The sequence below is a fragment of the Pseudophryne corroboree genome, chromosome 2 (genome assembly GCF_028390025.1).
Source record: "Pseudophryne corroboree isolate aPseCor3 chromosome 2, aPseCor3.hap2, whole genome shotgun sequence".
Lineage (NCBI taxonomy): Eukaryota > Metazoa > Chordata > Amphibia > Anura > Myobatrachidae > Pseudophryne > Pseudophryne corroboree.
The window spans coordinates 171,468,471-171,492,500 of NC_086445.1; the positions used below are offsets into that span (position 1 = coordinate 171,468,471).

General features: G+C 46.3%; 1 long non-coding RNA gene across 1 annotated transcript; it reads left to right on the top strand.

Moving 5' to 3' along the window:
- The first annotated feature begins 246 nt into the window (after nt 1-246).
- Nucleotides 247-22,834, top strand: LOC135006391 (uncharacterized). Its single transcript, XR_010206597.1, has 3 exons — nt 247-380; nt 21,119-21,213; nt 22,541-22,834. It is a non-coding gene; the product is annotated as an uncharacterized LOC135006391 (long non-coding RNA).
- The last annotated feature ends 1,196 nt before the right edge of the window (nt 22,835-24,030 follow it).

Below are 24,030 nucleotides of genomic sequence, written 5' to 3' on the forward strand. Positions count from 1 at the left end.
GTCAGCTATAGTCAGTGGTGTGAGTCGCAGCAGCTCACAGCGGGTGCCCCTTCCTCCTCACTCACCCTTTTGGCCTGCACGGCAGTTAATCAATCAACATAGTTTGTTGATTGAGACTGCTTTCATCTCCCCAGCGTCTCCTTGCTGATAACAGATCCAGGAAGTGTGGCTGTGTGTTGGGGGCGTGGCTTCACTTATAAGACAGGCTAGTGGGCTAATACAAACAGTATACTATAGTGTGTTTACTTTTTTCCACACTGAGAGCATGCTGCATTCCTGCACCCAGAGACCAGCCAGAGGGACTTTCCTGCCAATCTGTGCCATTGACCAGCCTGTGGAAAAGGGACCATCTTACCAGCCTGTTGCAGAGGAACCAGCCAGTAAGAGATCTTCTTGCCATATTCCCTAGGCAGGGTATTACAGGTTGAGTCTCACATATGTGCGATACAGTAGAACAGAGGATGTCTGTAGTAGATGCACTTATAGGTTTTAAAATATTCCTTGTATTTCATAATATTAAACATTACATATCATGTCCTGTCAGTGAAATACTAAAATAATAGAGAGATGCGTGTAAAAGTACAGAAAATGTGTATAAAAATGCTATACAAGAAATATGGTGTATGCTAATCTGTCCTCTATTTGGTTACTTTCTCATAACACCATACTCCTTCTACAAGGTATCAACTCGGAATTGTCCTCACCGTGTAATTCCCCTACAAGGTGCCCTCACTATAGCCTCACAAATGAGTATTAAGTTTAACGTCTTCAAGTTCCTGTATAGCATTGGTCCTATAATGTGCATCAGTTTATATATCAGTGGGAGAGATCCCTTGATTATAAATGGCACCCTAATAGCTGGTAGGGATATATTGCAAGATAAGCAGGTAAAGGATTTGTTAGTGGGTGTTTGGTATAATAATCACTTCTACAACACATCAAATCAAAGTCCCCCAATATAACATCTATCCAAATCCCTAGAAATATTTCAATTGCTTGATATGGTGCGTCCTCGGGAGCCTCACTCTCTTATAACTGATGTCATTACAGACAAGGGGCCTAATTCACACCTGATCACTGCTGTGCATTTTCTCACAGCAGCCGTTCAGGTTTGAACTGCACATATACGCTGGTGCATGCCAGACAGCCGACGGCCATCTCAGCCCTGCCAGGCAGAGGCGGACGCTGGGCAGGAGGGTGCGGGCCGGTGGCGTTTTGCTGCCTTTTTAGGGGTGCGGTCCAGGCAACGCAGGTGTGCCCGGACCGTGCGGGGGGCAGGCTGCTGCGTGACGTCACACGCAGCCGCTGTGACCCGGTCAGTGACTAGTAGCTCCCTGCCTGTGCGCAGGAGCTGCGCTGGTAGGGAGCTACTCATCAAGTACAAAAGCATTGCCGCTGTGCGATGGTTTTGAACTTGTACGGTGGGGAGTCAGACATGCGGGGCGGACTAGCCTTGTGCTGGGTCCCCCCCCCCGCATGTCTGAGTAACTGATCGTAGCTGCACGGCTACGATCAAGTTTGAATTATGCCCAATGTCTTGTCACTACTGTTGCCACAAATGCCGTATTTTGATGGCCCTCTATTATGCCATCCATATGTTCATCATAATTTATGACACGTCCTGTACAGTTGTGATACCTAATTCCCTAATATTGGGGTATAACAAAAAAATATTAAATTAAAGCAGAATGTCTGGATTAATTATGATTGACTTATTCTATATCAGCACCTCATATTAACATGAGAAACATTAACAATCTGATAATAGATTTATAAAATAGACAATCCTAGCAGTGCGCACAAGCAGAAAAAAAGCAGCTCGGTGAGCTCAATATTTTACTTAAAGGTATCCTCACATCTTCACCAAATATGTGCCAAAAAAGGTTGAATAGAAGTTATCCAGCGCTACTGCATACAGTATGTAGGTCATTCATAAATATACCACTTCAGATACAGCAGATGTCATATCTCACAGTATACTTCTTATTAGGCTCATTCAGATATACCCAAAATGTAAGAGATAAGCAATTATAGTGAAACACTGTTTAATAATTGTAAGATTTAATATGAGAAAAACGAAAACATATAAACTCCACACAGATCACATGTATTTCCAAGTGGCCAAATTTTGACAATTCCAGCTAGACATGAACTGTTATTTAAGCAGTTCAGAATGCACTTGAAACAGTGCAAGTCCTGGGTTCTCCCACTGGTGCAGGCTCAGGTTTGGCTGAAATTTACAATTATTAAACAGTACTTCACTATATTTGCTTATCCCTTTCATTGGAGATAGCTGAATGAGCCTAATAAGAAGTATGACATCTGCTGTATCTGAAGTGGTATATTTATGAACAACCTACATATGCAGTAGCACTGGCTAAATTCTATACAACAATGTGATAATACCTATAATTCCTTAAATTAATTGTATCAATCAGATAACTATGGTATACTTGCAACATTTTTCTGGAAAAAAAAGGGTGGTGGGGGGATTTCCCAAACCTATGTGGCACATAGATGCAAAAGGGATTTTAATCTACAGGTGAACTCCTGCGAGTATTACGTACTCTCACTTAATCCTGGTTAGTCTCAAACTCCATTATTGGACAATTACAAATGTGGAATTCATCTATTAGGGTTGGCAAGTGTTGAGTACTGTGTGGGATTATCAAATAATTGGTCTAACCCCCCAAGACTCTGTGCCTAAAATCCCCTTGGTACTATTCAGCAGTTCCCCTTATTATAATAATATAACAGGGTATTATAATGTGTCTTCCCTTCCTGGTTCAGTAACACATAAAATGCCAGTTGTTACCATTTGTATCCATAAAAGTTGCTAGTATCCCAAAGAAAGGAATTATAGGTATTATCACATTGTTACTGTTTCTCATTTTAATATAATGCGCTTATATAGATTCAGTCAATCATCAAGGTTTATGATAATACTGTATTTCATAACGACGTTGACATATAAACCTTGATGATTGACTGTCTCTATATCAGTACCTCATATTAAGATGAGAAATAGCTGCAAATAATTACTCCAGACATTTTGTTTATATTTAATTTTCTTTTGCTATACCCCAATATTAGGGGATTATAACTTTTTATACTGTAGGTATCACAATTGTACATGACGTGTCATACATTATGATGAACATAAGGAGGGATTTGGATAGATGTCATATTGGGCAACTTTGCTTTGATGTGTTGTAGAAGTGATTATTATACCTAACATCCACTAACAAATCCTTTACCTGCAATTATACCTATTTGTGTGATGGATGAATTTGGACGGGAGAGGGGAGGAGTCAAGATGGGAGGGGTCAAGATGAGAGGGGTGGAGTCAAGACGAGAGAGGGGAGGAGTCGGGACTGGAGAGGGGAGGGGTCAAGATTAAACCGTAAACCGCCCCCCCTAAAAGAAAAGTCTAGATCCGACCCTGACTCCTCATCTGGGCTTCCCGGGGCCGTCGCTGCTGTAGTAACCTCGGACAGCTCCAACAGTAACTGCCGTGTCCCGCCGCCGCTTCATCCCGCCATATATGTGTGATTGGACAGCGGATCCAGCGCCAGATCTGATGGTCCAATCACATATGCCTCATTCCACTTATTTTCTAATGGGCTTTCTCTAACGTCCTAGTGGATGCTGGGGACTCCGTAAGGACCATGGGGAATAGCGGGCTCCGCAGGAGACTGGGCACTCTAAAGAAAGATTTAGTACTATCTGGTGTGCACTGGCTCCTCCCTCTATGCCCCTCCTCCAGACCTCAGTTAGAATCTGTGCCCGGCCAGAGCTGGGTGCTCCTAGTGGGCTCTCCTGAGCTTGCTAGAAAAGAAAGTATTTTGTTAGGTTTTTTATTTTCAGAGAGCTTCTGCTGGCAACAGACTCTCTGCTACGAGGGACTGAGGGGAGAGAAGCAAACCTACTCACAGCAGCTAGGTAGCGCTTCTTAGGCTACTGGACACCATTAGCTCCAGAGGGATCGAACACAGGTACCTAACCTTGATCGTCTGTTCCCGGAGCCGCGCCGCCGCCCCCCTCGCAGAGCCAGAAGAACAGAAGCATGAAGACATCGAAATCGGCGGCTGAAGACTCCTGTCTTCACTTAAGGTAGCGCACAGCACTGCAGCTGTGCGCCATTGCTCCCACAACACACCACACACTCCGGTCACTGTAGGGTGCAGGGCGCAGGGGGGGGCGCCCTGGGCAGCAATTAAAATACCTTTTGGCAAAATTATACATATATACAGTCAGGCACTGTATATATGTACGAGCCCCCGCCATTATTTTTACACAGAAACGGGACAGAAGCTTGCCGTTGAGGGGGCGGGGCCTTCTTCCTCAGCACTCACCAGCGCCATTTTCTCTCCACAGATCCGCTGAGAGAAGCTCCCCAGGCTCTCCCCTGCAATAGAAGAGGGTAAAAAGAGAGGGGGGGCATATAAATTTGGTGCAAAAACAATATATACAGCAGCTACTGGGTTAACACTAAGTTACTGTGTGATTCCTGGGTCATATAGCGCTGGGGTGTGTGCTGGCATACTCTCTCTGTCTCTCCAAAGGGCCTTGTGGGGGAACTGTCTTCAAATAGAGCATCCCCTGTGTGTGTGGTGTCGGTACGTGTGTGTCGACATGTCTGAGGTAAAAGGCTCCCCTAAGGAGGAGATGGGGCAAATATGTGTGTGAGAGGGTGTCTCCGTCGACAACGCCGACACCTGTTTGGATATGTGTAAGTGCTGAGGTGAATTTATTGCACAAAATATTAGAGAACAGACAGGAAATCTACCCATGTCTGTCCCTATGTCACAGAGACCTTCAGAGTCTCACAATGCTCACTATCCAAAATAATAAACACTGATATCGACACAGAGTTTGGCTCCAGTGTCGATTATGATAATGCAAAGTTACAGCAAAAATGGCTGAAAGGTATTCAATATATGATTATTGTAATAAAAGAGGATTTGCATATCACTGATTACTCATTTGTCCCTGACACAAGGGTACACATGTTAAGGGGAAGAAAGCTGAGGTAAATTTCCCTCCTCTCATAAGGAAAAAGAGCGGGAAACTCCAGACAAGAGACTGCAGCTTCCCACAAAAAATTCTCAAGCAGTATCCTTTCCCCACTAGGGCCAGGATGTGATGGGAATCTTCCCCTAGGGTGTCCCGTTTGCCCAGAAGGTAGCACTAGCTATTCTCAGGGATCCTGCAGATAGCGTGCACATTCTAGTATACTACTCAGACCGGCGATTGTGTCGGCATGGGTTTATAGCGCTGTGGCAGCGTGGACAGGTACCTTATCAGCAGAGATTGAGACCCTAGTGTATATATATATATATATATATATATATATATAAATATATATATATATATATTAAAGATGCTGTCTTAAGTGATAGATAGATAGATATATATATATATATATATATATATATATATATATATATATATATACCTATTAAACATGCCCAAAGAGACATGAGTATACTGGGTCCTAGAGTCAAAGCTATGTCGATTTCTGCTTGACGTGTGCTGTAGAATATGCAATGGACAGATGATGCCGACTTAAGAAGCATTTGGAAGGCTAAGGATTGTGTGGAGAAGGGTTCTCGGACCTGGTCTCCACAGCTATAGCTGGTAATTCTGATATTTTGCCTTATATTCCTGCACAGCCTACGAAAGCACGACATTATCAAATGCAGCCTTTCGAATAAAGAAACAAGAAAGTCCAAGGTGCGTCCTTTCTTGCCAGAGGCGGGGGCAGAGGAAAGAAGCTGCACAACACGGCTAGTTCCCAGGTACAGAAGTCCTCCCCGACCTCTACAAAAATCCACTGCATGTCGCTGGGGCTCCACAGGCGGAGCTAGGCCCGGTGGGGGCACGCCTTCGTAAGTTCAGCCACAAGTGGGTTCACTCCCTGTTAGATCCCTGGGCAATAGATATTGTGTCTCAGGGATACAAGCTGGACTTTGAGAAGATGCCCCCTCACCGACGGCCCTGCCGGCTTCCCCCCACGAGAGGGAAACAGTGTTAACTGCAATTCATAAATTGTATCTTCAACAGGTGGTGGTCAAGGTTCCCCTCCTTCAACAAGGAGGGGGTTATTATTCGACCATGTTGTAGTCCCGAAACCAGACGGTTCGGTCGGACCAATATTGAATTTAAAATCCCTGAACATACACCTGAAAGGGTTCAAGTTCAAGTTGGAATCGCTAAGAGCAGTGATTGCAAGCCTGAAAGGGGGAGATTTTATGGTGACTCGGGACATAAAGGATGCATTCCTTCATGTCCCCATTTATCCACCTCATCAGGCGTACCTCAGAATTGCGGTATGGGATGGTCATTACCAATTTCAAACGTTGCCGTTTGGTCTCTCCACGGCCTTGAGAATATTCACCAAGGTAATGGCGGAAATGATGGTGCTCCTGCGGAAGCAAGGTGTCACTATTATCACGTACTTGGACGATCTCCTCATGAAAGCGAGATCAAGAGAGCAGTTGCTGAACAGCGTATCACTTTCTCTGGAAGTGAAACGGCAACACGGCTGGATTCTATATATTCCAAAGTCGCAGTTGGTTCTTACAGCTCATCTGCCTCTCCTAGGCATGATCCTAGACACAGACCAGAAAAATGTTTATCTCCCGATAGAGAGAGCTCAGGAGCTCGCGACACTGGTCAGGAATCTATTAAAACTAAAACAGGTGTCAGTGCATCACTGCACTCGAGTCCTGGGAAGGAGGGTGGCATCATACGAGGCCATTCCCTTCGGCAGGTTCCATAACTTCCAATGGGACTTACTGTACAAGTGGTCCGGATCACATCTTCGGATGCATCGGTTAATCACCCTATCCCCCAGAGCAAGGGTGTCTCTCCTGTGGTGACTGCAGAGTGCTCACCTTCTCGAAGGTCGCAGATTCGGCATTCAGGACTGGGTCCTGGTGACCATGGATGCAAGCCTCCGAGGGTGGGGGGCAGTCACACAGGGAAGAAATTTCCAAGGGCTGTGGTCAAGGCAGGAGACTTGCCTTCACATCAATATCCTGGAACTAAGGGCCATATACAACGCTCTAAGTCAAGCGGAGACCCTGCTTCGCGACCAACCGGTTCTGATCCAGTCAGACAATATCACCGCAGTGGCTCATGTAAACCGCCAAGGCGGCACAAGGAGCAGGGTGGCGATGGTAGAAGCCACCAGAGTTCTTCGCTGGGCGGAGAATCACGTAAACACACTGTCAGCAGTGTTCATTCCGGGAGTGGACAACTGGGAAGCAGACTTCCTCAGCAGGCACGACCTCCACCCGGGAGAGTGGGGACTTCACCAAGAAGTCTTCACGCAGATTGCAAATCGACGGGAACTGCCACAGGTGGACATGATGGCGTCCCGCCTCGACAAAAAGCTAAAATGGTATTGCGCCAGGTCAAGGGACCCTCAGGCGATAGCTGTGGACGCACTAGTAACACCGTGGGTGTTCCAGTCGGTCTATTTGTTTCCTCCTCTTCCTCTCATACCAAAGGTGCTGAGAATTGTAAGAAAAAGAGGAGTGAGAACAATACTCATTGTTCCGGATTGCCCATGAAGGACTTGGTACCCGGAACTGCAAGAAATGCTCACAGAGGACCCATGGCCTCTGCCTCTCAGACAGGACCTGTTGCAACAAGGGCCCTGTCTATTCCAAGACTTACCGCGGCTGCGTTTGACGGCATGGCGGTTGAACACCGGATCCTAGCGGAAAAAGGCATTCCGGATGCAGTTATTCCTACGCTGATAAAGGCTAGGAAGGACGTGACAGCAAAGCATTATCACCGTATATGGCGAAAATATGTGCTTGGTGTGAGGCCAGGAAGGCCCTACAGAAGATTTCCAGCTGGGTCGATTCCTGCACTTCCTACAGTCAGGAGTGACTATGGGCCTAAAATTAGGGTCCATACAGGTCCAGATTTCGGCCCTATCCATTTTCTTTCACAGAGAACTGGCTTCAGTGCCTGAGGTTCAGACGTTTGTTAAGGGAGTGCTGCATATTCAGCGCCCTTTTGTGCCACCAGTGGCACTTTGGGATCTTAACGTGGTGTTGGGTTTCCTGAAATCCCACTGGTTTGAGCCATTTAAGAATGTGGAGCTAAAGTATCTCACGTGGAAAGTGGTCATGCTGTTGGCCTTAGCTCCGGCTAGGCGTGTGTCAGAATTGGCGGCTTTGTCATGAAAAAGCCCCTATCTGGTTTTCCAGATGGACAGGGCAGAATTGCGGACTCGTCCGCAATTTCTGCAAAAGGTGGTGTCATCTTTTCATTTGAACCAACCTATTGTGGTGCCTGCGGCTACTTGTGACTTGGAAGATTCCAAGTTGCTTGACGTAGTCCGGGCTTTGAAGAATTATGTAACCAGAACGGCTGGGGTCAGGAAGACTGACTCGCTGTTTATCCTGTATGCATCCAACAAAGTGGGTGCTCCTGCTTCAAAGCAAACTATTGCTCGCTGGATCTGTAACGCGATTCAGCAGGCTCATTCTGCGGCTGGATTGCCGCATCCAAAATCAGTGAAAGCCCATTCCACAAGGAAGGTGGGCTCTTCTTGGGCGGCTGCCCGAGGGGTCTCGGCATTACAGCTTTGCCGAGCTGCTACTTGGTCGGGTTCAAACACATTTGCAAAATTCTACATGTTTGATACCCTGGCTGAGGAGGACCTTGTGTTTGCCCATTCGGTGCTGCAGAGTCATCCGCACTCTCCCGCCCGTTTGGGAGCTTTGGTATAATCCCCATGGTCCTTACGGAGTCCCCAGCATCCACTAGGACGTTAGAGAAAATAAGATTTTACTTACCGTTAAATCTATTTCTCGTAGTCCGTAGTGGATGCTGGGCGCCCGTCCCAAGTGCGGACTTTTTCTGCAATGCTTGTATATAGTTATTGCTTAAATAAGGGTTATGTTATAGTTGCATCAGAGTTTATCTGATGCTCTGTTATTGTTCATACTGTTAACTGGGTAAGTTTATCACGAGTTATACGGTGTGATAGGTGTGGCTGGTATGAGTCTTACCCTGGATTCTAAAATCCTTTCCTTGTAATGTCAGCTCTTCCGGGCACAGTTTCCTTAACTGAGGTCTGGAGGAGGGGCATAGAGGGAGGAGCCAGTGCACACCAGATAGTACTAAATCTTTCTTTAGAGTGCCCAGTCTCCTGCGTAGCCCACTATTCCCCATGGTCCTTACGGAGTCCCCAGCATCCACTACGGACTACGAGAAATAGATTTACCGGTAAGTAAAATCTTATTTTTACAGCCCTGCGCTTGGCCCTGCCCCCCGCTTTGTCCCAGTTCCCACTGTCTACGGGAGGCAATAGCTACCAGTGCCTCCCAAACTAATTAAATGGATTGATATGAATAGAATAATATAAAGAGGATACATTTGACACAGAATGTGTTTTATGTATCTTCTTTGTATTATTTTAATCATTAATCCCCGTGGCTTACCTCTCTGGCAACGGGTGTGATCATCGTTTGGGATTCTGGCGCAGGGATAGTGATAAATATTGTGAACCTGGCACCGGCTTTCCGAGTAGTGTCAGGATTCTCGCATCGGGTTTTTTGACTGCCGGGATCCAGATCGGATCCCGTTCTGCCAGTCCCAGTCCAAAGGCAGTGTGTAGGACAACCGTTTTTCAGTTCCGAATATTTACCATTTAAATCCAGTTTAGTCTGTCTGAGTTTTGTGGTATTAGGCTTATTCACATTTATTTATTTTAATCCATCTCTCCTTTAATTTTTTTTTTAACAAGTGAGCCATGGTGGTGGAGGATCCTCTCGTTGGGTCATTGCTCTCTATGGATAGACGCTGGTACAGTGTGCATGCGCTCTATTTCCCCAGCCCTTACTCTTTCTACGGTGTAGCTGGCCTCTGCTGTACTTGTATCTGGGGGATAGGTCACATGGGCAGAAAGTTATTTTGTAAGAGTTTTTTCCTTGTAAAAAGAACAAGTACCGGCCTTGTCTCAGGGCACAACGGCCTCTGTTCCTTTCATTTTGCAAAGTAATTGTGTTGCCATCATTAGTCAGATAAACATAAGCAGCTGATCTGCTGGGTTACTGACAGGAACTCGGGGTTTAGGTTGCTCATTGTGTATGCGGCTGATGTACCACTTTTATGTGTACTTGTATAGTTGGCAACCTAGACAAACCATACAGTACAACATTGTGCATGTTGTGAAATAGAACCACCACTATTCTCAATACATTTGGAAGTAAGGGAGCACGTGGATCATTCAGGCAGAGGTTCCTATACATTCTGGTTGACTAAGCGCCTCTGACGTGGAGCTATAGTTTGGATTTTTGACTTTGCTTTGATATGATGGACCAGAGCCGGCCCTAACCAATATGATGCCCTAGGCAAGATTTTGGGTGGTGCCCCCTAGCACCACCGCTGGTTCTACCTCGGACGTTGCACCTCTTTCCCAGCACCATCACCCTTCACCCATAGCAGTCCTTGTACCCCCTATATTTTAAATAGGAACAGTTCGCACATTTGACGCACAGCCCAAAAAGGGGCATCTTCTTGCTGGGAAGGGGCATGGCCACACAATAGTAACCCCAATTCCAATTACGCCACACAGTACTGCAACTTTATTCACATTTTATCTTGCGATAGTGTCCATAATTCAGATTACATCCCACAGTAGTATCACTTTACCTTATAAACGTTACTCCTCACAGTAGAGCCCCTTATTCACATTACATCACACTGAATTGCTCCTTATTCACATTACACCACACCTTATTGCTCTTTATTCACATTAGACGACACAGTAGTGCCCTTTCTATTTGCAACGCCACATAGTAGAGCACCTTATACACATAATGCCACACATTAGTAATGCATTTATACACAATTCCACACAGTAATGCCCCTTACACATATGAGACACATTAATGTCCTTATAAACATAATGCACCTTACACATTGACAACCTTTTATTAATGTCCTTTTACACATAATGTCCCTTACACATATGCCGCACATTATTAATGCCCTTATACACATAATGACACACACAGTGCCCCCTACACATTTGCTGCACATTATTAGTGCCCCTATACACATAATGACATACATACAGTAGTACCCTGTTACACATATGCCGCACATTATTAATGCCCTTATACACATAATGACACACACAATGGCCCTTTACACATATGTTGCACATTATTAATGCATTTTTACATGACACACATAATGCTCCTTACACATATTCTGAACACTACTGCACAACCAACCCACTCATATGCACACATCACTCACACTGCCATGAACACTGTGACCTCTGCCTCTGCTTGGATACGGATGTGACCTCATAAATCTTGCATCAATGCTAACGTCGGGCACTTTCTTTTTAATGAAAATGCATCTTATTTGCATTGCTATGTGGCTAGGATGCACAAGCAGCTTCTGCTGATTAAACTGATTTGCAGCATGCCAATATACTGTGTGAGACTGTGGCTGTATCTGCATATGAAATGCTACATACAGAATGTAGCATGCCGCATAACATTTTAATCAGCAGAAGCTGCTGATGCCCCTAGGCATATCAAATGCCCTAGGCAATTGCCTAGTTTGCCTATGGCCGGCATCGTTCATCGCTGGTGCCTCCACACTGAAATATATGAACGGTATCTCGTTCATTAATGAACGAGATCGTTCATATCTTTCACTAATATCGCCCAGTGTGTAGGGCCTATTTAGAGATATAATGTGCAACAGATCGAGCAATGTGTACACGGATGCAATATATCGATACATTGTATCAGATTAGCAGATCCTTGCAGTGTGTATCGGGGCAGGTTCATTTAGCCACATAAGCAGCTAGAAGCTGATAGAGAATTAACTCACGGAAGGCTGATTTCTGCTTGCAGCATGTGGAGGTGTGAGCGGAGAACGGCCTATCATATATATCTGATATACGTGCAGCTTGCATGGAACTAAATGTCTCCAACGCTCTCTGCACATTTTATATCTGCCCCACCTGCAGTGCAACATGGTTTTGCCAAGCTGCACCTTTGCTCCATTTTTTATTTTATTCTTTATTTCTCTAACGTCCTTGAGGTTGCTGGGACTCCGTAAGGACCATGGGGAATAGGCGGGCTCCGCAGGAGATAGGGCACTTTAAGAAAGCTTTGGACTCTGGGTGTGCACTGGCTCCTCCCTCTATGCCCCTCCTCCAGACCTCAGTTTTACACTGTGCCCAGAGCAATATGGGTGCACTGCAGAGAGCTCTCCAGAGTTCTCTGCCTAGAAGCATTTTTGTTTGGATTTTTTTTTTTCTACCTTTTACTACTTTTTCACAGGGAGCACTGCTGGCAACAGGCTCCCTGCATCGAGGGACTGAGGAGAGAGGAGCAGACCTTCTTGTCAAAGATAGGCTCTGCTTCCTCGGCTACTGGACACCATTAGCTCCAGAGGGGGTGAACGCAGGTTCTTACTGAGCGTCCACCCCCGGAGCCGCGCCGCCGTTCTCCTCACAGAGCTAGAAGTACAGAAGTTGTCAGGCGGCAGAAGCCTTCAGCTTCACTGAGGTAACGCACAGCACTGCAGCTGTGCGTCATTGCTCCCATACATCTCACATACTCCGGTCACTGTAAGGGTGCAGGGCGCAGGGGTGGGGGGCGCCCTGGGCAGCAATATAAACCTCTGCATGGCAAAAAGACTATATACATGTACAGGTGGGCTCTGTACATGTATATAACAGAGCCCCCGCCATATTTTACTAAGTTTGAGCGGGACAGAAGCCCGCCGCCGAGGGGGTGGGGCTTCTCCCTCAGCACTCACCAGCGCCATTTTCTCTCCACAGCACTGCTGAGAGGAAGCTCCCCGGACTCTCACCTGCTTACACACGGTGAAAGGGTGCTTAAAAGAGAGGGGGGGGGGCACATAATTGGCGGTTTACATATTATACAGCGCTGCTGGGGAAAAACATTTTGTGTTGGTCTCCAGGGTTATTGCGCTGGGGTGTGTGCTGGCATACTCTCTCTCTCTCTGTCTCTCTAAAGGGCCTTGACAGGTATACTGTCTTCAGGAAAGGGGTTCCCTGTGTGTGTGTGTGAAGTGTGTCGGTACGCGTGTGTCAACATGTTTGACGAGGAAGGCTCGCTTAATGTGGAGGGGGAGTGCTTGAATGTCAGGTCGGCAACGCCGACACCGGAATGGGTGGATATGCTGAATGTCTTGAATGCAAATGTCAATCTATTGCATAAAAGATTAGACAAGGCAGAAGCTAGGGATCAGTCAGGTAGCCAGTCCATGCCTGTCCCTGGGGAGCTAGGTCCTTCGGGGTCTCAGAAGCGCACCATATCCCAGATCGATGACACAGATACCGACACAGATACTGACTCTAGTGTCGACTATGAAGATGCAAAATTACAGCCGAAGGTGGCTAAGGGTATACGGTACATGATTATTGCCATTAAAGAGGTTTTGCATATTACTGAGGAACCCCCTGTCCCTGACACGAGGGTACACCTGTATAAAGGGAAAAAGCCTGAAGTCACTTTTCCATCCTCATTTGAATTAAGTGACTTGTGCGAAAAGGCTTGGGAATCTCCGGATAGGAGACCACAAGTTCCCAAAAGGATTCTCATGGCGTATCCTTTTCCACAAACTGATAGGATACGCTGGGAATCTTCGCCAAAAGTTGATAAGGCGCTGACACGTTTGTCCAAAAAGGTGGCACTGCCTTCTCAGGATACGGCTTCCCTCAAGGAACCTGCTGATCACAGGCAGGAAATTACCTTAAAGCACATTTACAATCATTCAGGTACTATTGCTCGACCGGCTATGGCGTCGGCCTGGGTTTGTAGTGCGGTTGTGGCATGGGCAGATTCCTTATCTACGGAAATTGACACCTTAGATAGGGACGCCATTCAAATGACCATAGAGCATATCAGAGATGCTGCCTTGTATATGAGGGATGCTCAGAGAGACATTTGTTTATTAAGCTCCAGAATAAATGCTATGTCTATTTCTGCTAGGCGGCTCTTGTGGACCCGACAGTGGACGGGAGATGCCGATTCAAAGCGGCATATGGAGTCCTTGCCTTACAAAGGGGTGGAGTTGTTTGGAGACGGCCTCTCCGATCTTGTCGCTACGGCTGGTAAGTCAAATTTCTTACCTTATGTCCCCCCGCAGCATACAAAAAAGGCACCTCATTATCAAATGCAGTCCTTTCATTCCAATAAAAACAAGAAGGTACGTGGATCATCCTTTGTTGCCAGAGGGAAAGGCAGGGGGAAAAAACTGCACACAGCTAGTTCCCAAGAGCAGTCCTCCCCTGCGTCTGCAAAGTCCACCACATGACGCTGGGGCTTTCAGAGGGGAGGCAGATCTGGTGGGGGCTCGTCTTCGGTTTTTCAGCCACGTCTGGGTTCACTGGCAGGTGGATCCCTGGGCATTAGAGATTGTGTCTCAGGGATACAGGCTGGAATTCGAAGACTTGCCTCCTCGCCGATTTTTCAAATCGGCTCTGCCGGCTTCCCCGTCAGAGAGGGAGCTAGTGTGGCAGCAATCCAAAAATTGTATATTCAACAGGTGATTGTCACAGTTCCTCATCTCCAGCAAGGAGAGGGATATTACTCAACCCTGTTTGTGGTCCCGAAACCGGACGGTTCGGTCAGACCCATTTTAAACCTGAAATCTCTGAACCTGTACTTGAAGAGGTTCAAGTTCAAAATGGAATCACTCAGGGCGGTCATCGCCAGCCTAGAGGGGGGGGATTGGATGGTGTCCCTGGACATAAAGGATGCTTACCTTCATGTTCCGATATTCCCCCCGCATCAGGCGTTCCTGAGATTTGCAGTGCAGGACTGTCACTACCAATTTCAGACGTTGCCGTTCCACGGCCACGAGAATTTTTACCAAGGTAATGGCGGAAATGATGGTGCTCCTGCGCAGGCAGGGGGTCACAATTATCCCATACTTGGACGATCTCCTCATAAAGGCGAGATCTCGGGAGAGGTTGCTGGACAGCGTGTCTCTGTCCATGAAGACGTTGCAGATACACGGCTGGATTCTCAATATACCGAAGTCCCAGCTAGTCCCTACAACGCGTCTGACCTTTTTGGGGCTGATTCTAGACACAGAACAGAAAAAGGTTTTTCTTCCGATCGAAAAGGTTCAGGAACTCATAGCCATGGTCAGGAACCTATTAAAACCAAAAAAGGTTTCAGTGCATCATTGCACGCGGGTCCTGGGAAAGATGGTGGCTTCCTACGAGGCCATCCCTTTCGGCAGGTTCCATGCGAGGACTTTTCAATGGGACCTCTTGGACAAGTGGTCCGGGTCCCATTTACAAATGCATCAAAGGATCACCCTGTCTCCCAGGACCAGGGTATCTCTCCTGTGGTGGCTGAACAGTGCTCACCTACTAGAAGGTCGCAGGTTCGGCATTCAGGACTGGGTCCTGGTGACCATGGACGCAAGCCTCCGAGGCTGGGGAGTAGTGACACTGGGAAGAAATTTCCAAGGTCTCTGGTCAAGCCTAGAGTCTTGTCTCCACATCAACGTCCTGGAGTTGAGGGCCATATACAACGCCCTGCGTCAAGCGGAGGAATTGCTTCGGAGAAAACCGGTTCTGATTCAGTCAGACAATGTCACGGCAGTGGCTCATATAAACCGCCAAGGCGGAACAAGGAGCAGAATGGCCATGGCAGAAGCGACCAGGATTCAACGCTGGGCGGAAGGCCATGTAAGCGCGCTATCAGCGGTGTTCATCCCGGGGGTGGACAACTGGGAGGCGGACTTCCTCGGCATGGCGGTTGAACGCCGGATCCTAGCGGAAAAAGGGATTCCGGAGGAAGTCATTCCTACCCTGATCAAGGCTAGGAAAGACGTGACGTTAAAACATTATCACCGTATATGGCGGAAATATGTTTCTTAGTGTGAGGCCAGAGCTGCTCCTACGGAGGAGTTCCATTTGGGCCGTCTACTTCACTTCCTTCAAACAGGAGTGACTTTGGGCCTAAAATTAGGGTCCATAAAGGTCCAGATTTCGGCCTTATCCATTTTCTTTCAAAGAGAGTTGGCCTCTATTCCTGAAGTACAGACCTTTGTGAAGGGAGTGCTGCATATTCAGCCTCCTTTTGTGCCTCCGGTGGCGCCTTGGGATCTTAATGTAGTGTTACGTTTCCTCAAGTCACCTTGGTTTGAACCACTCAAAACTGTGGAGTTGAAATACCTCACGTGGAAAGTGGTCATGTTGTTGGCGTTAGCTTCAGCAAGACGTGTTTCCGAATTGGCGGCTTTATCACATAAAAGCCCATACTTGGTTTTTCACGTGGATAGGGCAGAGTTGAGGACTCGCCCTCACTTTCTGCCAAAAGTGGTCTCATCTTTTCATGTGAACCAACCTATTGTCGTGCCTGTGGCTACACGGGACTTGGAGGATTCCGAGTCCCTGGATGTAGTCAGGGCTTTGAAGATTTATGTGACCAGAACGGCTAGAATCAGGAAGACTGAAGCTTTGTTCGTTCTGTATGCGGCCAACAAGGTTGACGCTCCTGCTTCAAAGCAGACTATTGCTAGCTGGATCTGTAACACGATTCAGCAGGCGCATTCTACGGCAGGATTGCCGTTACCGAAATCGGTTAAGGCCCACTCCACTAGGAAAGTGGGCTCTTCTTGGGCGGCTGCCCGAGGAGTCTCGGCATTACAGTTGTGCCGAGCAGCTACTTGGTCGGGGACAAACACCTTTGCAAAGTTCTATAAGTTTGATACCCTGGCTGAGGAGGACCTCCTGTTTGCTCAATCGGTGCTGCAGAGTCATCCGCACTCTCCCGCCCGTTTGGTAGCTTTGGTATAATCCCCATGGTCCTTACGGAGTCCCAGCATCCTCAAGGACGTTAGAGAAAATAAGATTTTACTTACCGGTAAATCTATTTCTCGTAGTCCGTAAAGGATGCTGGGCGCCCGTCCCAAGTGCGGACTTCTTCTGCAAGACTTGTATATAGTTATTGCTTACATAAGGGTTATGTTATAGTTTTTCGGTGGAACCGTGGCTATGTTGTTGTTCATACTGTTAACTGGGTAAGTTTATCACAAGTTATACGGTGTGATTGGTGTGGCTGGTATGGATCTCGCCCTTAGATTTACAAAAATCCTTCCTCGTACTGTCCATCTCCTCTGGGCACAGTTTCCCTAACTGAGGTCTGGAGGAGGGGCATAGAGGGAGGAGCCAGTGCACACCCAGAGTCCAAAGCTTTCTTAAAGTGCCCTATCTCCTGCGGAGCCCGTCTATTCCCCATGGTCCTTACGGAGTCCCAGCATCCTCTACGGACTACGAGAAATAGATTTACCGGTAAGTAAAATCTTATTTTTTTCTTTGCTTCTAATATAACCTGCAATGGCCTATTACCTGAATCCATTAGCTAGCATGTGCCAAAGCATTAAGGCACAGTAATACCCAATTTATGCTGCCCTGATCAACTGCATGCTACTAACCTGGACTGGATGTACTTTGTGATGTAAACCTCCTTTTCACTGTAACATTGCTACTGAAAATGGGCGCAAGTCCAGCGCTCACAATAATATTCTGCAATATGTTACTTTTAAAGGAGGTTGCAAAAATCGTGGGCAGTTCTTTTTATGTATACGTTGATATGACTATCATAACAATTGCTGCAGTATTTTCCTGATATAAACATGTCACGTTGTGCTTTTACATTTTCTGTCTTAAATAAGCATTTGCATTTGTTGTTGTTTACTTCATACTCCTTTTAATCCCCCCACCCCCTCCCCTCCCCAATGTCTCCTGTTATTCTTAATTATGTATGATGATACTATTACATTAATACATCTGGAGGGTATAGTGGATTCAAAACCCAAAATTTGTGTCATAATTCTGTGTAATTTGTGTAATCCTCTACATTGTGTGGTGGGCTGCTGTAACGTGCAGTGTAAGGTTGTCTGTAATCCGCTTTAGGCTTGGGTTCCACCAGCGTGCAAAATGATTGTGTTTGCCACAAGCATTGCAGTGTTTATTGAAAACGGGACATTTGTGGCATTGATGGGAATGGCCACTGCCACAATTCACACAGTGGGGTAAATTTACTAAGATTCGTAATTTCCGAAAAAAGGTCAAAGTTCAATCACGAATGACATCGACAGTGTAAAACTGCAACTTTTTGAATTGATTACGATGGATTTACTAAGCTGTCGTATTCGGGTTTTTCTTTTCTTCCGATGTCGATGTCATTCGTTTTTTTTTACCTATTTTTACGGCAGTGATTAGCAAAACACTGCCGTTTTTTTTTACAATCAATCTCGGCCGGATCTGTGTGATCCGTGCTGGGGTTCTTATTTTTTTTTTTTTTAATTAAACAATGTAAAATCCCCAAAAAAAAATGCGTGGGGTCCCCCCTCCTAAGCATAACCAGCCTCGGGCTCTTTGAGCCGATCCTGGTTGCAGAAATATGGGGACAAAATTGACAGGGGTTCCCCCATATTTAAGCAACCAGCATCGGGCTCTGCGCCTGGTCCTGGTTCCAAAAATACGGGGGACAAAAAGAGTAGGGGTCCCCCGTATTTTTAAAACCAGCACCGGGCTCCACTAGCTGGACAGATAATGCCACAGCCGGGGGTCACTTTTATACAGTGCCCTGCGGCCGTGGCATCAAAAATCCAACTAGTCACCCCTGGCCGGGGTACCCTGGGGGAGTGGGGACCCCTTCAATCAAGGGGTCCCCCCCCCCCCAGCCACCCAAGGGCCAGGGGTGAAGCCCGAGGCTGTCCCCCCCCATCCAATGGGCTGCGGATGGGGAGGCTGATAGCCATTTGTGATAATGAAAAGATATTGTTTTTAGTAGCAGTACTACAAGTCACAGCAAGCCTCCCCCGCATGCTGGTACTTGGAGAACCACAAGTACCAGCATGCGGCGGAAAAACGGGCCCGCTGGTACCTGTAGTACTACCACTAAAAAAATACCCAAAAAAAGACAAGACACACACACCGTGAAAGTATAATTTTATTACATACATACACACATACATACATACTTACCTTATGTTCTCACGCAGGTCGGTCCTCTTCTCCAGTAGAATCCAAGGGCTACCTGTTGAAGAAATTCTACTCACCAGATCCAGTGGTCCAGGCTCCTCGGCAAATCCAGGGATAATCCACGTACTTGTTAAAAATAAAAAAACGGTATTCCGACCACGAACTGAAAGGGGACCCATGTTTGCACATGGGTCACCTTCCCACGAATGCCAGAAACCCACTTTGACTTCTGTCTAAGTGGGTTTCTTCAGCCAATCAGGGAGTGCCACGTTGTAGCACTCTCCTGATCAGCTGTGTGCTCTTGTCCTCACTGACAGGCAGCACACGGCAGTGTTACAATGTAGCGCCTATGCGCTACATTGTAACCAATGCTGGGAACTTTCTGCCCTGCGGTTGACCTAAAGTGACGTCACCGCTGAGCAGAAAGTTCCCAGCATTGGTTACAATGTAGCGCATAGGCGCTACATTGTAACACTGCCGTGTGCTGCCTGTCAGTGAGGACAGGACCACACAGCTGATCAGGAGAGTGCTACAACGTGGCACTTCCTGATTGGCTGAAGAAACCCACTTAGACAGAAGTCAAAGTGGGTTTCTGGCATTCGTGGGAAGGTGACCCATGTGCAAACATGGGTCCCCTTTCAGTTCGTGGTCGGAATACCGTTTTTTTATTTTTAACAAGTACGTGGATTAACCCTGGATTTGCCGAGGAGCCTGGACCCCTGGATCTCGTGAGTATAATTTATTCAACAGGTACCCCTTGGATTCTACTGGACAAGAGGACCGACCTGCGTGGGGCCATAGGTAAGTATGTATGTATGTGTGTATGTATGTAATAAAATTATACTTTCACGTTGTGTGTGTCTTGTCTTTTTTTGGGTATTTTTTTAGTGGTAGTACTACAGGTACCAGCGGGCCCGTTTTTCCGCCGCATGCTGGTACTTGTGGTTCTCCAAGTACCAGCATGCGGGGGAGGCTTGCTGGGACTTGTAGTACTGCTACTAAAAACAATATCTTTTATTTTACAACAAAGGCTATCAGCCCTCCCATCCGCAGCCCATTGGATGGGGGGGGACAGCCTCGGGCTTCACCCCTGGCCCTTGGGTGGCTGGGGGGGGGGGACCCCTTGATTGAAGGGGTTCCCACTCCCCCAGGGTACCCCGGCCAGGGGTGACTAGTTGGATTTTTGATGCCACGGCCGCAGGGCGCTGTATAAAAGTGACCCCCGGCTGTGGCATTATCTGTCCAGCTAGTGGAGCCCGGTGCTGGTTTTAAAAATACGGGGGACCCCTACTCTTTTTGTCCCCCGTATTTTTGGGACCAGGACCAGGCGCAGAGCCCGATGCTGGTTGCTTAAATATGGGGGAACCCCTGTCATTTTTTTCCCCATATTTCTGCAACCAGGATCGGCTCAAAGAGCCCGAGGCTGGTTATGCTTAGGAGGGGGGACCCCACGCAATTTTTTTTTTAAAAATAAGCACTTTCCCACCCCTTCCCACTGATATACATGCACGGATCTCATGGATCCGTGCATGCCTATCCAATCACGAATAAAAAAAAAAGGTCTGTTTTTTTTAAGCACTTTTTTACGAGTTGTAATTTTTCACGGCAGTGTTTGTTCTTTTTTGGCTTTGCACTTCTTAGTAAATGACCGAGATTCATACTTAAACAGCCGCGTTTTGACCGATGGTGTATTCATTCGTAATTTTTTACCTGAACTTGCAAAAAATTACGAATGCCCTCATCACTGCCGTGATTAGTGTTTAGTAAATGACCGAGATTAACCGAGATGACACTTTGAAGAAAAAACGGCATCTCGGTCAAAATCGGGAGCTTAGTAAATATACCCCAGTGTGTTTGTTGCTGCATGTGTTGCTGGAGGTCACATAAATCAGACTCTCTTGAACTCCACTGCACTTTTATTGGACTGCTCATGCAGCATGCATATGTTTCTAGCAGTGTCCAGTGTACATTCCTTCTCATATAATAAATGTGCACAAGTTACAGTATGTCATTATAAGTCCCACACACAATCCTGTCCCTGATGAGTTCACTTTATAAAACACCATAATCCCATTTCTTTGTTAGGAGTTTCTATCTCGCAATATATGACTGGATACTCTCAGACGGGCTCTGCACAGCAGTGTTAAAAGCATGTCTGTCCATTATAAGATTTACCACTGGTAAGCTTATGTCCTCAATTTTTTTTTTTATTAGTGTGTTTTGATCCTCTTCATCCCCCTCCAACCCCCTCCAAATAGACAAATATGTCTGCTTTACTTACTGAACAGGAAGCGGGTCCCTCCTCTCTGGCCAGCGCCATCTTCCCAGTGATATTTGGGAAGTTGATGCTTTCTATGTTTAGCACCATCTTCCTCAAGAGATCACTGGGAAGATGACACCACAGCACAGGTATTCTAGGGGAGGGTAGGGGACCAGGCTTCCTCCAGCAGCCCGTGTCTGGGTAATTTGTACCTTGCCCCCCCCCCCCCCCCCCCTTCCTCTCCCTCTCTCAGCACCCCTGGTCATCACTATGACAATCCTATGGTAACAGAAAATGAAAAACTTGAATACTAATACCCTTTTCAGACACAAACCTACAACCCGGGTTTTTGCACGTGAAATGTGCATCGATCTGGGTTTAGTTTATGCCTGAAAGGTTCAACCAAGGTTGATAATCCCAGGTCCGCCTCCCTGCTCTCCAGCAGGGTTTTTCCCAGGACTTGCAACCCAGGTAGACAATGCAGCTTAGGAACGAAAGGTGCGGATGACCCTTGTAATGCCTAGAAGAAATTGTTTAGCCAGGGACAGTAGTGCTTGGAGATGAGAACATCTCCAAGCACCCACTGCATGCTGGGCGACCCGCATCCAGTATGAAGGGTGATGACATTGGAATAATCCAGGCTATCACCCATGTGTGAAAGGGGTAACTCTGGCTTCAACCTGTGTTCTGGGTCCAAGCCGGGTACTTATGTCTGAAAGGGGCTTAAATTAGGTGTTCTCTGCCAGCCTGTGCACATGAATCCAGCCAAATTGAATTGTATACCAGTTCTAATTTAAAAAGGATCTATAATTGTATATACTGACATGTGAAAAAGAGCACACCTTCCATGAGTTTTACATAACCGGTCATAATGAACACTCCACCTACTTGTCATCAAGTTCTAGAATTTTATAACTTTAATGACTTATGACGAATACAGCTTGACATTGTTTACTCTCATTATCCAATAGGAATAGTTAAAATGAAGAAGCTGCATGTCCCCCTCCACCATATTGGAAGTTCCCAGTTAACTTAAAAAGGGGTCTATGTACTAAACTTTGGAGAGAGCTAAAGTGAAAGGAGATAAAGTACCAGCCAATCAGCTCCTGACTGCCATGTTACTGGCTGGTACTTTTTCTCTATCCAAGGCTTAGCACATAGACCCCTTAGTCCAATAATTACATTACTTTCTGGAATTCTTCTCCTCCACCATGCTGAAGGTCTGTTTCTCTGGGCGGTTTCCACAGCGTTGTTGCAGCTTCCTCTCCTCCTGCAGCTTATCCAGGCTCTTCCTTCTCCTTCTTGATGAACACAAATCTGCCGGGCTGGATACTGCTCCTGCTGCTGGGCTGTAGCCACTGGGAGACCAGCACCTGCATTTCTTCTCACTTAAAAAAGTGTCCAGCATATCTGAGGATGGGCGTCATGGAGTGTATACCTGCTGGATCTGCTTTGTGTTTTGCATGATTTTACTTGTGGACTGGGACTGGAGTTCATTCACTGGCAGGTTTGTGATCAATTAAAAAAAAAAATACCGTAGGCATAGGAAATGAGTTTCCCCGCCTCTCAAGGACCACTTTTAAGCCCTGACTCTGTGTGTGTGTGTGTGTACACACACACACACACACACACACACACACACACACACACACACACACACACACACACACACACACTACAGTATTAATAATTAACACTATAGATGGTCTATAGTATAGGCCTTACAAAACATATTTAACTAATATAAATAACATAAGTGGTCAGGAAAAGGTTAAACATCCCATAATAAATAAATACGCAAACGTAATAGAGCCAGTGCTGTACTTTCTTAGCACACATTCTCCCACCTTGTGGTAAGGCTCCTGTCTCTTCTTCCTGGTAGCTACTCCCTGGTCCAGTGCACTGATTGAGCGCTCAGATCCACAGACACAGCAAACTTGGTAGAAGAAGCTGCTTCCATCGGCCATGTACAGCAACTCTACTCTATCTATCTATCGCATGTTGTGGTGGCAGCTCTAGCAATTGTATTTATACTATTGCATTTGCCTATGCCTTTTAAACGCTAAAGTCTTTAATATATCAAGAGAGTCTGTTCCTAGTCCCTTAAGAACTTTCAGGACTCCTTCAGCGCAGCCTTTATAAAAACACTATTAGGTCTATTAATATATAATTTACGCTTACTAAAACATTGTGTTGCTTATCATTTTAATGCAGATTATGGTTGCATCCAATCTGGGTCTTGTTTCTGAGCCACAGTGAAAACCCCATTGCTATGAAAGGGTTTCCTCCTCATCACTGGCAGCTGAATGCAGCTGGCGAGGATTTCCTGTAGTATGTAGATGACCGCTGTCCAAATGCAAGCAACTGTCACACTGTTCTGTGACTGAATGCAGTCATCACTATGGCACAATGATACGGCTAGCGGTTAAGATTTGCCCTGGGCTGCCCTGAGCACCTGACACAACAGAACACAGACAAGCATGGTAACCGCAGGAAAGTCTCTGCATGCAGGGACAGTTGGGCGGTTTGGGTTTCTTACAGGTGTTTTTTTTGCAAATGGTTTATGTTTGTTGAATAATAAAGTATTACCTGTGGTGGGTGCTCTGTCACATCAACTTATATTAATTGCGTTTTAAGACTTGGTAATTGTTGATATTGTTCTTATATGCAAAAAAACAAACCGATTTATATAAGATAATCATCTTCAATCAGTTCTACGCTAAGCATTTTATAACAA